The sequence below is a fragment of the Cupressus sempervirens genome, chromosome 7, assembly GCF_028749045.1.
Source record: "Cupressus sempervirens isolate cs-2001-9-10 chromosome 7, ASM2874904v1, whole genome shotgun sequence".
NCBI lineage: Eukaryota > Viridiplantae > Streptophyta > Pinopsida > Cupressales > Cupressaceae > Cupressus > Cupressus sempervirens.
This window is the reverse complement of record NC_143124.1, coordinates 194,110,348-194,127,749: the sequence shown is the minus strand read 5'-3', so window position 1 is coordinate 194,127,749 and position 17,402 is coordinate 194,110,348. Positions and strand designations below refer to the sequence as shown.

At 32.4% G+C, this 17,402-nt stretch overlaps 1 long non-coding RNA gene across 1 annotated transcript; it reads right to left on the bottom strand.

Annotated features, from left to right (window-relative positions):
* Positions 1-228: 228 nt before the first annotated feature.
* Positions 229-16,585, bottom strand: LOC149546158 (uncharacterized). Its single transcript, XR_016354330.1, has 2 exons — positions 16,523-16,585; positions 229-488 (listed from the first exon to the last, which is right to left on the bottom strand). It is a non-coding gene; the product is annotated as an uncharacterized LOC149546158 (long non-coding RNA).
* Between the last annotated feature and the right edge of the window lie 817 nt (positions 16,586-17,402).

Sequence of the window (17,402 nt, the reverse complement as noted above, 5' to 3'; positions counted from 1 at the left end):
GAAGAAAAAATGACCACCACAAGTTTCAAAAAAGTACCACAAATGCCTTATTTTCAAGTAAAAAAAAACTAGGGGAGGCCTCTTACTAACCAAAAAATGTTATCTAGGTTTCCCAAATGCTTCTTCATAAATATATTTGTATCAATATTACCAAAGGAAAAACAAAGTCTATCATGCAATATCATGCCAAAATTTTTTCCAACCAACATATACCATCTAAATAGGCAATGTTAAAAATATTTAATAAGATTAGCCTTAATTACCACAAACATTCATCGAACCCCACCATGAAATTAAAATACTAGTAAAAATTTCGATGCATGGAATACTTAAAAATTTTGATTTGAACATTGAGTGATCACATTCAACACCATCCCATTTCAAAATGAGATCTCATGGCATGTAGAGTGGACTTTATTTTCTCACATCCATGTCAATCCATAAATCCCAATCCTATGTATGCATGTGGAACAAGAGAATGCACATTACTGACAAAAATGAGAAAACATAATTAAGCTTATTAGATCACTTATTATAAGAAATACACAAAATGTGCTTGTTGAAAAAAATTTTGAAAAATTTAACCAAATGTACCATAAGTCCACACTCTGCAATCTTTTTAAACATATTCTTGTGATACGCTAAAATGAGAGCTTTGGAATAAAGTATGCATACCCATCAAAGATGAAGTTTTGTCACATGTTGTGGTTGTGACTATCCTCGTAAATGTGAAAGAAAAAATGTACATAGAGTAAATAAAAATAAAATCATACTCTATTCTTAATTTACATAAGACATTACAATAACTAATGTAATAGCATCTTTGGTTCATGGGAAATCTTCCATAAACCAAAAAAAAATCATGTTATTTGTTCTTGATTGTCAATCATGGAATGACCCTTGTTGTTGTTCTTCTTTCTTTATGCACAGTTGGGTTCCAATGTGGACCTATCATGGATCCTAATCCTATGTTCAAAGAATTTAAATCCATTCTTTGTGGGAGTTATCCTTGTCTTTTCTCGAAGCATGCTGATTTTCTGGCATGTTGACTAATGCGCAAGTTTTGGTTTGAGGCTTCACTTGTTAAATAATCTACAAACACATTTTTTGATCCTAAAAGATTTTCTATATCAAAACCAAATGTGTTCAAGAATTGAGCCCATCTAAGAAATTGATGTCTTATCACTTTATCCTTGTATTCTTTTTTGAAGAACCCTCAAAGATTTTGCAAGTCACTTCTAATAAGATTTTTTTTACTAGCCATAAACATATAAAATGCTTTTAGTGAATTTATTACAGACAAGAATTCTTTGTGAGTACTATGATAATTTAATTCACATCCTTTAAAGCTTTATGAATCATAAAATACAATTTCTTAGTTACCTTGTTTATTCTTCTCTTTAAGAATTTTGGACCATGTGCATTGATTGGCATCTATTTTAATAATCTTTTCTCCATTTCCTAGTAGTTTCAAAGTTGGCAGTTGTGAACATTTATTTTTAATGTGATTGATGGCATCACCATGCTTGTCTTTCCATGCTAAATAATTAATTTTGAGTAGCTTGTTGAGTTCCTCTCAGTCTTGTGTGATACTAGAATAGAATCCAGATATATAATTGACAAGGCCTAAGAATACTTGTAATTCCTTAAAGTTAGTAATTGGTATTTTGGCAATTCATGATAAAATATGTTATTGTGCTTTCATTCTCCCCCAAGGTAGAAGTGTAATGAAAATAAAGATATAGATTCTTAGGGAAAAATACTCTTAGAAGGATTTATCGATAAACTGTGTTGTTGACATATGTGTAGAAAATGTTGAAAGTATTCAAGATGAATAGAAGGACTTTGGATAAGTACAAGGGTTTTATCAATATGTGGCAGAATGAATTTAAAGTGCTTCCTAAAAATGGTATCCACGTGTTTCTAAAATATACTAGGAGTTGTCTTAATGCCAAAGGGAAATACATTACATTCATAAAAGCCCTAAGGTATAGAAAAAGTTCTTTTGTATAGGTCTTCTAGATGAACTGTAATCTACCAAATACATTTGGTTAGGTCAAATTTGGAATAAATATGTCTGCTTTGATTTTTTTTCAAATATAGTATATTTATTGTCAATTTCTAAGCCTATTTTGTCTATTAGTGTTCAAAAACTTAGTCATTTACTAGGCAAGATTACAAGGTCATCACTGCAACCAAGTTATCTAGTAAAGGTTGAGAATAAAAATCTTATACCAAGAAGTTTAGTGATTGTCAAGTATTCAATAGTGACTAAGAAGATGTATGAGTTGGGTAATATAGTTTAGACCAAGCATATTGACAAGTTATCAAGTGCCGAGAAAATAGGTATATAGAAGTCAAGTAACAACATAAAGCTTTATACATGAATGAGCATCGAAGCATTCAAGTGTCAAGTAGTTTAGTTTTGATATGTAAGTTTGTAATGCCAAAAACACATAAGTAAACCATTTTGGCTGAATTTTCTATGATATTTAATATTTGTAGAGCCAAATAAGAAGTTGATCAAACATCATTACATAAGTAATGATCCCAAGGCATGCAATTCAACCAATTATAAATTTGCATGGAAACAAAAAAAGATGATGAAGTGTAAGTCACCTATCAAGATCTAGAACCTTCACAAGATGTTTATTTAAGGAAGATTCTAACCCTAGAATTAGTGTGTCATGGAGTTGAGATGTGTAGGACTATATACACATGTGAAGAAGTAAAGACAAAGTCTCAAAGATAGATCAAGCTAAGAGCAATCAAAGTAGTGAAGGACTAAAAAATGTTATCAAATTAGGAGATCATATTAGAGGTATAGGAAAGAGGACACCCTAGATCAACTTGTAGATTAAACCGAGGGATAGTTACTAAATCAATTATGATTAACTAAGGCAAGGTAAATCTCTTAACAAAGTGGTCTTAACAGATCCATGTAAACCTTTTAATAGAGTCCTTACATCATTGTGAGTTTAAAATCCTTTAACATGGTGAAACCTAATAGTCTCTTAAGCTTTTAATAGGGAAAACTCCTCACAGGGTAGATCATATCTTATGATCAAACATTGTAACCCTAATAGGTTAACTTTATTGTTGCAATAGTGAAGATTTATGGGTTTCATCCCCACCCTAGTTTTACCTTCATCTTGAAGTGTTTTTGGATTACCAAATCATTGTGTTATGTGTTGAACTCTTTATGGATGTAATTTATTTCATTTATGTTTTAGCATTATAGTTTTAATGGTAGATCTAATATATGAGATGAAATAGGTATGAATTTATGAAATTGATTTTGAAGTGAAAAGTTTAAGATCCTGACTCATCCTCCTCCCCCCCCCCCCTCCCACCCCCTCTCAGTATCTTTTTTTTAGTACAGTCATTCCAAAAATTGGTATCATAGCTTAATTCTTTTTTCAGGAAGCTTAATAGCTTAAGAGGATCAAATCATGGAGATGGAAGCGTATAATATGGGGAAAATCATTGATAATCAGATGATTGAAATCCATATTGTCCAACAATTAGAAGCATCAAAAGAGGATTTAAGGAAAACCCTAAAGAGAAGAAGAAAGATAGTTATTCAGCTAAATGACAATACACAAAATTTGACATAGAAGGACTATTGGATAGTGGAAAGACTAGCAAAAATGATGAAGCATTGATGAATATGCTAGAGAAGAATAATACCCTAGTAAAAGAAGCAAAAGATATCAAGATAGAACATGAAATTCAATCAGCTGCACTATGTAAAGCAATCAAACAAAAGAAGAAAGAAATACAAGATAAGCTCATGGTTGAAGAAGACAACAGAAAGATGGCTAGCATGCTTGAAGAAATATCATTTAAAGTAAAAAAGCCTACAAATAGTCAGCTAAATATGATAAATTAATTAGTCATTACAAATCAGAAAGCAAATAGAAAAGATTTGGAGATCAAAAATCTAAGGCTAGAGAATGAACAATTGAAAAGTGAGTTAAGGCATGAAAAGGAACTTTTGGAGAGATTGAACAAACGAAATGAAGCAATCAACACTTTGAAGAAATGCTAAAGTCACCCAAAATAAAAGAAACCTCTAGACTTGGGTGCAACCAGAAATCTTCATCTATTGAAGAGGGAGAATCATCCAAAAGTGGAGAACAAAGGAATGAAAAATCCAAAGGTAAACCTACATGTTATCACTATGGGAAAATGAAGACACACATCCAATATTTGTAGAAGTGGTAAGAAAAATCCTAAATCTAAACCAAGTGGTAAGTGTTTTAATTGAAAGAAAGCAGCACATGTAGCACATGAATGTAGAGAAAAGAACAATGATTCAACTAGAAAGGTATCTAAATTCCAAGGTCATTGCTACAATTTTCAAAAGTATGGAAATAGAGCTCATAAGTGCAGACTTAAGAAAAAGCCATAATTATATAGTAAGAAAAGGCAATTCCTATAGTTGGGATTACAATACATGGTACCCTTGTCACTATTGTGGAGAATATGGACACATTCCAGAGAATTCCATTAAAACACATTTTAGAGGAAATTACAAGAAATGGTTAAATGGAGAGATAGTATGTTTTAGTTTTCTCAAATTTGGACTACTCTCTTATAGAAAACCCACTTGAGGGGAATTTTTGGAATACATAAAAGAAGCATACTTTTCTGAAGATGCATATGAATAGAAATATATAGAATGGCAGTTACTTCGACAAAAGAGAGACCAATTTGTTCAAGATTACACTAATACATTCCATACACTCTCTACAAAACAAGGTATAGAAGATTTAGAGAAGCATCAAATTCTAAAATATCATAGTGGGCTTCATAGATACATTCAAATTGAAATCAAATTCTTGAATATTGAAACATTGGCAACTACTTACAAATATGCTACAAAAATTGAGTTAAAATAGAAAGGAAAAACATATTACTTTTCAAATAATAAGCCAAGGGTGAAGGTAGTAATAAATTTGAGGGAAAATCATTGGCGAAGGACCCTTGCTCAAATCCACCCAAGAATACGTGGTGGGCTACCAAAAAGACACAAATAGATATGAGCATGAGGTGTGAGATACATAGGAGTCCAACTCATAACACGAAGGACTATCAAAGAATTAAGAATTTGATGAAAAAAATAAGAGGAGAGGAAGTTGAGCCTGAATCCACACTAATGGAAACTCTTGAAAATGATTCAGTAATAAAAGCAGACCTGTATGCCATTGGTGCAATAGTCAAAGTAGTTCCACAAGAAGATGAGGAGAGATTGTTCCATACACAAATGTGGGTTGATGGAAAGCCTCTACATTTTATTGTTCATAGTGGGAGCTAAAAGAACATAATTTCTATGGAGATAACTAAGAGATTAACTTTTAAAATGACAAGACACACACGACCATACTCTATGGGATGGGTTAGTGAAGGAAAAGATATTCAAATAGATTAGCAGTGTCACCTATCATACTCAATCAAACCATTCAAGGATGAAATAATATATGATGTAGCACCTTTAGATGTATCTGATGTTTTGTTGGGAGAACCATACATGTATGAAAGGCATGGGTATATGAATCCAAACCACATAGTGTCACAATCAAGCTTGGTGAAAAGAGATATCAAATACTAGAGGTATTCCCAACTCAAGCTGCTTCTTTAATTACTACTAAATAGAGTAAATATTTAATTGTACAAACTAGAACTTTAGTACTCCTCATGATTCATTTTGAGAAAAACAAGTTAGTTGTCCTTAATACACATACTAAGGTGACCACCATAGTAGACCATAAAAGGGAGACAAACAGAATCTTAGAAGAATACTATAGTGGGTTCAAATCAAAAGTAGGGGTCCCAACACACTACCAAGTCAAACATTCTATTGATCTAATTCCAAGAACACCATTTCCCCATGAACTAATGTATAGGAGATCAGTTTTTGAAAATGATGCAATTAAGAGACAGATTCAGGAATTGATTGAAAATGGACATATCAGGCCAAGTTCTTCACCTTGTGCTAGTCCTATAGTTTTGGCAAGAAAGAAAGATGGGACATGGAAACTTTATATTGATTGCAGGGTACTTAACAAAATTACTATGAAAAATAGATATCCAATTTCTCGAATTGATGACCTTTTCAATCAACTTAAGGGGGCTAAGTTCTTTACAAAAATTGACTTGAAATCTGGGTATCACCAAGTACCAATTGACCCAACAGATGTATGGAAGACTACATTTAAGTCCAAGGAAGGTTTGTTTGAATGGCTAGTTATGCCTTTTGGCCTAACAAATGCACTGGCCACATTCATCAAGCTGATGAATGATGTGATTAGACCCTTCATTGATTCTTTTGTAGTTTTTTATTTGGATTATATGCTCATATTTAATAAAACTTGGTTTGAACACTTGCAACATCATTGATCATGAGGTTGTTCGTGTGGACCCTACAAAGATACAAATATAATTAGAGATTCACCACCTCCTTAGAATTTAATAGAAATTTGTAGTTTCTTGGGTCTAGCTCACTTCTATCACAGATTTGTATTGGGTTTTTCACATTTAGCACGGCCTCTTAATTAGCCACTCTAAGGTGGAACATAAGCAAAATTTTGGTGGACAAAGGAAAAACAAAATGCATTTGGGGACTTTAAACTTAGACTATGTTCAGCTCCAATTTTGGTTCTTCCAGATTTGCAATAGTCATTAGAAATAGAAACAGATGCATCAGATTACACTCTTGGCAATGTACTCATGCACCACAAGCATCCTATTGTATATCATAGTGAGATATTTTTTGAAATAGTTCATAGGTACCCCACCTATGACAAGGAGTTGTATGCCATTGTTCAGGCCTATAAATAGTGTAAGCACTATATTTTGGCAAAAGAAACTATGATTCATATAGATCATAAACCTCTATAATTCCTAAAAACACAAGGGAAGTTGTAGAATGATAGACATTAGTAGTGGTCAACTTATTTGCAACAATTTCACCTCAGCATTCATCATAAAAAGGGCAGCACTAATAAAGTATAAGATTGTTTGAGTAGGCCTCCAATCATTGATTTGACAATGGTGTTGGAGTCATGTGGCCATCAAATAGAAACATGGGCTCAAGTATGTGGTAAGGATCCTAATTTTTGCAATATTTACAATGCAGCCTTAGAAGGGAAGAATGTTCCTAATTTCTATATACATGATGGGTTACTTTGTCATATTGGTCATGTATGTGTTCCTAGTCAAGAAAGAAAGAAACTAATATGGGAAGCACACTATAGTCAGGTGGCAGGACATTTTGGTATTGGTAAGACTACTACAATTCTTCAAAACTATTTCAATAGGCCAAAAATGAAACATGATATTATTTCATATATAAAACCTTATGCTTCTTGTGCAATTGCAAAGCCTTCAAATTGGAAATTGAACCTCTATCTACCATTACCTATTCCTAAGAAATCATGGCATTCTATGTCAATGGACTTTATGTCTCGGCTCCTAAGTAAAAGAAGGTGAAATGATTGTATATATGTGGTAGTAGATAGATTTTCTAAAATGGCTATAATGGTGGCTTGTAAAAAAATGATTTTAGTAGAGGAGGCTGCTAAGATATTTTTTGAACATGTTTGGGTTCACTTTGGATTACCAAAAAGCATTATTTTGGATAGGGATGGCAAGTTCCTTAGCAATTTTTGGTCTTGATTATGGGCTAGAATGGACACCAAATTGACAAAGTCTATATCATTTCATCCTCAAACAATTGGCCAAATAGAGGTAGTAAAAAAAATGATTATCCATATCCTTCAAATGTACCACTCCAAACACCTACATACATGGGGTGAGAGCTTGCCTTATGCTCAACATAGCTACAACTGTGCACTCCAAACTACTATAAGACATAGTCCATTTGAAGTTTGTCTTGGGTATCAACCACTGGTGCCCATAGATGTGGCACTACCCATATTGTAATCTAGTTAGCCACTCAATACTGAAAAGGAGGCAGATAAAGAAAACAAATTTATTGAGAAGATCAAATAGTTATAGCAACAAGTTCATGATATTTTAGAATAGTGCAACCAGAAGTATAAGGAAAGAAATGATAAGCATAGAACTCCCCATCATTTACAGGTCGGTGACAAGGTATGGCTACATCTTTAGAAGGAGCGCTTCCAAGAACCTTATTGAAGCCTTCATCTTATTTGATATGGGTCATATACCATTAACAAAAAAGTTGGTGAGAATGCTTTTGAACTTGATCTGCCATAGTTTTTGGGAATACATCTAGTTTTTAATGTGGAACTATTGTGACCCTATTTTACTCTATTATTGGATGTTTTTCAAGCTGCTAAACATATTCATGCTATATAATTGAATCCATCCACTACTAATCCATTACAATCTAATCATGTCATTGAATTCATGATGAAATATTTGAGAAATCAAAAAAAATTTCTATATAGGGTGGTTCGAGTTGGTCAATTCTCTCATCAATGCAAATGGTTAACCAAGGAATAGTTTGCAGCACAATACCCTCATCTACTGTAGAAGATTGATGTAATGGAGCCCATTGCCTCTTAAGGGGGGAGGAATGATCCAAATTATATAGATCTTATCTTTTTGAAAGTATTTTTCATAAAAAATTTAATAGTTTTTCTATATCTTTTTGTTTGGCTTTTTCAAAGGTCTTTTGCTCAAAATTGCAAGCCAAAACTATAATTGGTCCCTAAAATTGGGCATCCATCCATAGGCTTGCTATTTTATGGACTAAACAAGATTTTTAGTTCTTTCCAACAGCATAAATAGTCTCAAATTCTGAGCTATGGGTCAAAATTTATGACCCCGATAAGTTAGGGTAATTAGACACCTAGTTTTGAATTCATGGCTTTGGTGGTTGTTGATATTCCATAATTTTATATATTCTTTCAATCTTGATGAATAAGATGACTTTTGGTTTGCATACAACTCTTTCGAGTTTTTTACAAGATTTTCCAAAACTGGAACATTGGTATCACATGTAATTGATTCACCAGATATCATGTTTGTAGCCCACTTCATCAATTTAGATCATAGCTAGAGATACATAGATCAGGAACAAGTTGACATTGATTCAACTTTAGTTATTTCCACACATAGAGATCATTCGGGAGATAGTATCTATTGCTAAAGATAGTTTGAAGAAAGAGATAAAATTTTCCCATATTGCAGGATGCATTTATCTAGCTACCAAGCTAGAGATTCAATTTCAAATTTTGGAACCAGTACAAGTAAAATGAAATAAAGGTTATGCAAATATTGTGGTGAGTCATCAATAGTTCTCTAATAAGTATCAGTTAACCCCTATAGCCCCAACTTCCATCAATGATAGAAACAAGGGGGATAAGAAAGAATAAAAGGGGATATGGAAGAATCAAGGAGGAGCAATCTAAAAATCAAAGAAAATCTTATTATAGTCGGAGGGGGAGTATACATTTTTTAATGAAGTGATTTCATAATAAAGTGTGTTTGCCACTAATGTCAAAGAGGGAGATTGTTGATCTATAAGCTATGTTGTTTATTAGTACTCAAATACTTAGTCATTTACTAGGCAAGATTAAATGGTCATCACTGTAACCAAGTTATCTAGTAAACACTGAGCATACAAAGCTTATACAATGTAGGATAGTGATTGTCAAGTATTGAGAAATGATGTCCGAGAAGATGTATGAGACAAGAAATATAGTGTAGACTGAGCATATTAACAAGTTATCATGTCAAGAAAATGGGTTTACAAAAACAAAGTAACAACATAAAGGTTTATACATGACAGAGCATTAGAGCATTCAAGTGCCCAATAGTTGAGCTTTGATATGTGAGTTTTTAATGTCACAAACACATATCTAAACCATTTTGGCTGACTTTCTGTGATGAATTTAATATTTCTAGAGTTAGATAAGGAGTTGATCATGCGTCATTACAGAAGATAATGATCCCAAGGAGTGCAATTAAACCAATTGGAAAATGGGATAGAAATGATAAAAGATGATGAAGTGTAAGTCGTCGATCAAGATCAAGAACCTTCACAGAATATCTATTTAAGCAGGATTCTAACCCTAAAAATAGTGTGTTGTGGAGTTAAGCTGTGTAGGAGTGTATGCACATGTGAAGGAGTAAAGATGAAGTCTTAAAGATAGATCAAAAAGAGATAAATCAGAGCAGTGAAGGACTGAACAAATTTATTAAATTAGGAGAACATATCAAAGGTATAGCAAAGAGGCGACCTAAGATCAGCTTGCAAAGAAAACCAAGGGTTAGGTACTGAATCCATTATTATTAATTAAGATAGGGTAAATCTCTTTAAAAAGTGGTCTTACTAGATATATGTAAACCTCCTAATAGAATCCTTCGTTGTGAGTGGAAAATCCTTTAACAAGGTGAGACATTAGAATAGTCTCTTAAAATTTTAACATGGCAGACCCCTCACAGGGTAGATCATATCCTATGATCAAATATTGAAACCTTAATAGGTTAACTTTATTGTTGCAATAGTGAAGATTTGTGGGTTTCATCCTCACTCTAGTTTTACTTTCACCTTGAAGTGTTTCTAGGTTACCAAATCATTGTGTTATGTGTTGAACTCTATATGGATGTGATGTATTTTATTTATGTTTTATCATTAAAATTTTAATGGTAGATTTAATATATGAGGTGAATTAGGTATGAATTTATGAAATTGGTTTTAAAGTCAAAAGTTTAAGATCCTGATTCACCCCCCTTCTTAGTAACTTGTTTCCCATTTACTCATTCCAACATGTACTTGTACATGTGTGTGTGTGTGTGTGTGTGTGTGTGTGTGTAGATGTACAAGTATATAATAACCTTAAGTGCATGTCAAAAGAGTAAATCTATACAATGATGACCAAAGATTACATTAAATCCAATTATATAATTTTTGAAATTAAAAGTGACTAAAAATGGGCTGGCCTGAATAACAAGAAGTTGCAGAATAGCTAACAATTTGGAAAATCCAGAACTAACTAGCTTTAAGAGGAAGTATATATTTCTTAACATTTATTAATGATTTTAGCAAGAAAACTTGGATATACTTTCTCAAACAAAAGAGTGAAGCATTTGGAAAATTCAAGGAGTTGAAAATGTGGTTGAAAAACAAAGTGATCTCTACATCAAGGTATTACGATCTGATAGAGTTGGTGAATTCAGTTCTAACAAGTCTCTATAATTTTGCAGATTTTGTGGAATTAAGAAGTAATTTACCACAAGGTACACACCACAAAAAAATGGTTTAACAAAGAGGAAGAACATAACCATAATAGAAATGGCAAGGAGTATGTTGAAGGCAAAAAATCTACCCAATGAGTTTTGGAGAAAAAGTAGTAGCACATGTTCTATACATCTTGAATAAGAGTCCTACAAAAATTGTTAAGAACACAATTCCACAAGAAGCATGGAATGGTAAGAAACATAATGTATCCTATTTTAGAGTTTTTGGATGTGTTTCTTGTTCATTGGTGCCATCTTCTTTGAGAAGGAAATTGGATCATAAAAGTGAAAAATGTATCTTTATTGGTTATAGTGAAGAATCAAAGGGTTATAGATTATATAACCCTTCTTTAAAGAAATTGATCATTAGAAAGGATGTTAAATTTGAAGAAGAACATTCATGGGATGGAAATTCTAACAAACAAGTCACAAGTGAAGCACCAATATTGCAAAGTGAAGATGAATCAAAAGGAGAAGGTACTCAATCACCACCTAGTACTCCACCAAGGAAATTTGTGCAAGGATCCTCACCTCTAGGTTCAAATGTAAGTGATGAATTAGTTGATACATTCTCAACACCAAGGTGCAAAGATAAGAAGACAAGAAGCTTAAAAGAGATATATAATCAAGAAGAAGAGAATGCAAACATATACTCAACTTTTGTTTTGTTTTCTTGTGATCCATTGCATTTTGATGAAGCAATTAAAGCAGATAAATGGATCAAGGAAATGAATGAAGAAATTAACTCTATTGAAAGAAATAAAACATGAGAATTAATGGATTCACCTAAAGGAAAAGAATGTATAGAAGTCAAACGGTTCTACAAAACTAAATTTGATGCAAAAGGTGAAATTGTTAAGCATAAGGCAAGACTAGTTGGTAAAGGCTTTTCATAACAATATGGAGTTAATTATAATGAAACATCTCCTCCAGTTTCTAGACTTGACATAGTTCGAAATATTTTAGCAATAGTTGCACAAAATGATTGGAAAGTGTATCAAATTGATGTAAAAGTAGCTTTTTTGAATTGTTTTCTTTGATGAAGAGGTATATGATGAACAACCACCTAGTTATGAGGTTTTTGGGCATGAAAACAAGGTATATAAACTAAATAAGGTACTTTGTGGTTTGAAACAAGCCCTTAGGGCTTGGTATAAGAGGATTGATTCATACATGATAAGTAATAAATACAATAGAAGTAACAGTGAGCCCATGTTGTATGTCAAGACTAACAAGGAAAGTAAAATTTTGATTGTATATTTGTATGTTGATGACTTTATATTAATTAAAAATCTATGAATATATATGTTCAAGTCAAAAATGATGAAAGAATTTGAAATGATAGATTTTAGGTTGATGAAATATTTCTTAGATATTGAAGTTATTAAATGTGACAAAGGTGTCTTCATTTGTCAATCCAATTATATAAAGGATGTTTAGAAGAGATTTAAAATGTTGAATTGCAATCCAGCATCAACTCCAGTTGCAATAGGAACAAAACTTAGCAAAGAAGAGAAAGGCTCAAATGTTGATCCAACTATGTTTAAAAGACCTATTGGAAGTTTAATGTATATGAAAGCTACAAGGCCACATATCATGGATGGTGTTAGTTTGATCTCAAGGTTCATGGAGTCATCACAAAATTCTCACTAGAAAGTTTGAAAAGAGATATTGAGATATATTGCAAGAACAATGGGATGTGGAATCCTATATTCCAAAGCTAACATTTTTGGTTTGAATGGTTATACTGACAATCATTTTGTAGGTAGCATTGATAATAGGAAGAGCACTTCTAGATATATCTTTCACCTTGGATCAATAGCTATGTCATGGGCATCAAAGAAGCAACCTATAGTGACAATCTCATCAGTTGAAGATGTAGCTTCCACTTCCAGATCATGTCAAGTAGTATGGATGCATAGAGTTTTGCTCGATCTTCACCATCATCAAGAGGAACCAACACCAATCCTTTGTGATAAAAAATCAACAATAGCATTATCTAAAAATCATGTATTTCCTAGGAGGAGCAAACATATTGATAAAAGGTAGCACTTCATTAGGGAGTTGGTCAACAATGGAGAGATTTATATTGAGTTCTACAAATATGAAGATCAATTGGTGAATATTTTCACTAAGGCATTGCCAAAGAGAAAATATGAATATTTGCAAGAGAAGAAGGGAATTATTGATGTAAAAAAATTTAATGGTACAAATTAAGGGAGAGGCACCGTCAGTAGCTAACAAAGCATCCTTCAACACCGTTCAATAGCATACAATGTGCGATCCGCTATTAACATTCAACTACCCATAGCCACCCATATTGAATTCTATGCAATAATATAATATTTTATAATGTGTAATAAGTATGGTTTGTATTCTAGAGAGTTCTCAGACCTCTATAAATAGAGGATTATTGTAATGTATTCAGCAAGGTAGTAAGGCAATATAATAAGTTTTTCTTTCTTGGTGTGTATTTGTCTTTCATTGTTTCCTTCATATTGAATTAGACAAACAATCATTAGGAAATAAGAAATGAGCTTCAAATTCCTCGCCAATGATATGCTTGGAATCACATCATGATTCAGAATTGAATACATATGACGAAAAAGCCACATTTACAATTGTATTTAATATTATGATTATGATTAGTCAAAGTGTATTACATCTAATTAATGTCTTCAGTTTGGTGATTAAAATATATTTTAGGACAAATATCTTTAACTAGTTCATGAAAACTTGTCTCTTTATGAACATATAAGTTTAATATTTATTTAATAGAAAAGAGACTATTGATTAAAAAAATTATGAAAATTATTACAATGCCTTTAAAATAATATAATGATTACCTCACACACCTTAAAAAGGTTTAATTCAACCACACAATATAGTGATATATTATGTCAGCTATTTTTTTAATATTATTCCTTTTACCATGCTATTTACTCAAGGACAAAAGTCATTTATATTTATTTTTGAATTTAGCTAAATGCAATCAGTTTTGGTGGGTCTATAATCTTACTAATTTCTATATTTCAATAACTAAAGCCATTGTCTATGTAGGGCCAAAATGAACTTTTATTAATTAATTTAAAAAATACGTATAACGATTTTATTAATTTTAATTTATAAAAAATACAAACAAATTAGTTATGAGGTGGATTTTGGCCCCTTCATAGCTAAAACCATAACTAAAAGGCTAGTGAGTGTTGCCATTTTGGTAACCTAATTTATAAGGGGTAATACAAATATCAAGGCATGTGCTCGAAACGTCATAAAGATATATGCTATCATAAAAGACCAAACATGTCTAATTTGAGAAAGAAAACATTTTCGACTTAGTTTTGACTTACTTGAGAAAGACAATGACTCCATCTCATATAGGTTCCTCCAATAGTAAAGCAGCATTACTTGCAACTGATGGGTATATGAAGTTCAATAAATAAATTATAAAAAAATGGGGGTAGGTATTTCTATTCTTGTTTGGTTCAGCTAGAATTTGATGGGGATTTCACGGACCAAAAAAAAATTATATTTTTAAAATAAATAAAATTGGAATAGGAATATGTATTCCAATTGCACCATACTCATTTTGAGGACAAAATTAGAATACATATTCCTATTTTATTTCTATTCTCACTATCAAATTGACCCTTTTAACGGTTATTATGGTTGGAGAATAATTTGACAGATATGATCAGTAGTTTAGCTGTAATGGTAAAATTTCTTATATTAATATGATGGCCGTATTGCATTGTGAAAAAATAAAATAAAAATAAAAATATCAAGAAAAAAACCGAAGCAAACACAATAGGAACCAGCACCAGCAAGAGATAGATTATTAAATTCTTCTATTTAATTTATCAAATGAATAGTACATACACTAGCTCCCCTACAAATTTCTTCTCTCTGTAACTTAATATCCAGAAACTTTGCTCTCCAATTTGACCTAAACCTAAATCTAAAACTCTAGTTATGCTTGCTAAGATAGTCTACAAAACCTTCTAGATTATTACAAAATAGGAAAAACAACTTATAGAAAATTCTAGATCAGTATAGAATGGGGAGGAATGACCCCACAATGATTTGTACAAATCCCAAGAAAATTATCTTATCCTAATGACAAAATCAAGATAAATTTCTCAAATCGGCTCATGCATAATATTTGACCTAAATACATAAAACTTGACCTAAATACTTTATATAAAACTTTGACCTACATACTTTATGTGGGTGCTCCTGCACCAGATATCAACAATTTGTATATGTGAACTTTTTGTTTTTTGTCTGATTGGGCTGAAGCTCACATCTATGTCCTATTATTTTTCAAGAATGTGATAATGAATTTTTTTGTTTGTTTTTTTTTTTTTTTGATTCCATGAATTTTTGTATGAGTTAGTTGTTGAAACTAATTCTGTTATCGAGTTCATAGGCATGTTGGAATCTAGTAGTGATAGCAGCAGACGATTGATGAGCTATTAGATGATTGAACACTAAAGAATAAAGTAACATTTATAGAGACCATTAATATTATCTATTATGAATCTGAAAGAGGTGCAGAAAATGTTGTGGTTGTGGCTACCGTGGCTACCGTGGCTGAAGGAATTGGCAAATATGATGGTCAGAAAGTTTATGGAGAAGTTAAATATAATGCCCTTGTTGAAAATTAGGATCTTAAAGGCAATGAGGGAGATGAAATAGCCCCCGAGTATTTATGACCCTGATGTGGAAGCCTCGGGTAGAAGGAGAAGATGAACCACATGATAGTGCCGTGTCAGGAAGAGTGGAAACACAAGTTGCTCAATGGAAACAGAGACCCATTCTCTGTTGTAGTATTGGATCTCACTGTAGATGGAGGAGCCAATGAGCGGGATATAATTGGTGGAACTGGAACAACCAGTATTTATAGATTACTCTAGATCGGTAAACACTCAAAGATCAAAATTTGCTAACAAAGACAAGAAGGAACTAAGATCTCGCACTGGTATTTCATATGAGATAAGTGGGGGAGTGCGGCATGATGATCCACTAATGGAGACATTTTCTCGAGGCGAAATTAAAATAACAGGAACATCTGTCAATGCTTCTTTGCAAGGACCAACAGTCAAGATGCAATGCTTCGAGAAAGTTATTGGGATCCGTGAATTTGTGTCTGGTAAATTTAACCTTTTAAATTAGATGTCCACAGCAACTTCATATATGAAACAACGAAAGAACGCTATACTTATGAATCCCTTGGTAAAATCCTTCTTTTAATTAAATTTACATAATCTGTATTAAAATGGCTTACCAGAAAACTCTGCCGAATTGAAGCTCGCGTCAACTCAGCGACTTCTTTGAGAACAAACTACTGCAATCACAGATAACGACGCTGCGATGAATCAGCAAAATAAATAGGAAGAGCAAAAGCTGAACATAATTGAGCATTGAATTATATGCTTACTTGAACAATACGTAGCGTTTATTAAAAAAGTCTTTGGAATGAAACTTTTTCCAGTCGAAAGCCTTAGTTTGTGGGGATTTCAACTCATTACAAGGCCTACGCGAAGATTATATTTTAAGACTTCGATGGGAAGAAAACAGTCCTCGAAAATTGCTGTAGATGTGTCGAAAACGAATATAATCTTTATTATCTGCCCCTCCAAAAACCTAATAATGATCATCTAGATAAAGAGGAAGCTTTAAGACAATATGTTGGGCCGCGTACGAAAATTCCTTCCTTTGGACCGATGACATTAGACATGAAATGAAATGTATGCTTTACATAAAGTAGTGAAAGCAATAAAATCTTGCAGGATCCCAATGCAAAAGACATGATTGTGCTTAGTATTGGATTCGAGCCCTCCACGTCTTTCACCTTTTCTCTTTTTCAAATTTCAAAACAGAACTTGAGAATTGACGTTAGCTTTAGCTTTAACTGCTCTATTAAAAGCACATAAGAGTGATAAGCATTCTACTATTTTGGAAAATGGAAGTATACCCCCCTCAGTTGGTACTATTTTGGCAGTGGCTTCGGTCGTGTGAATTCTCGCTATCTCCTGGCTTTTTTTTATGAATTGTAATTAGCATATTATTTATTAATAGAAAATGACTATTAATCAAATAAAAAAAATTTAAAAAGGAAGTATTTAGAATATAAATTTGATGAAGAATATTATTGCAGTTTGTAT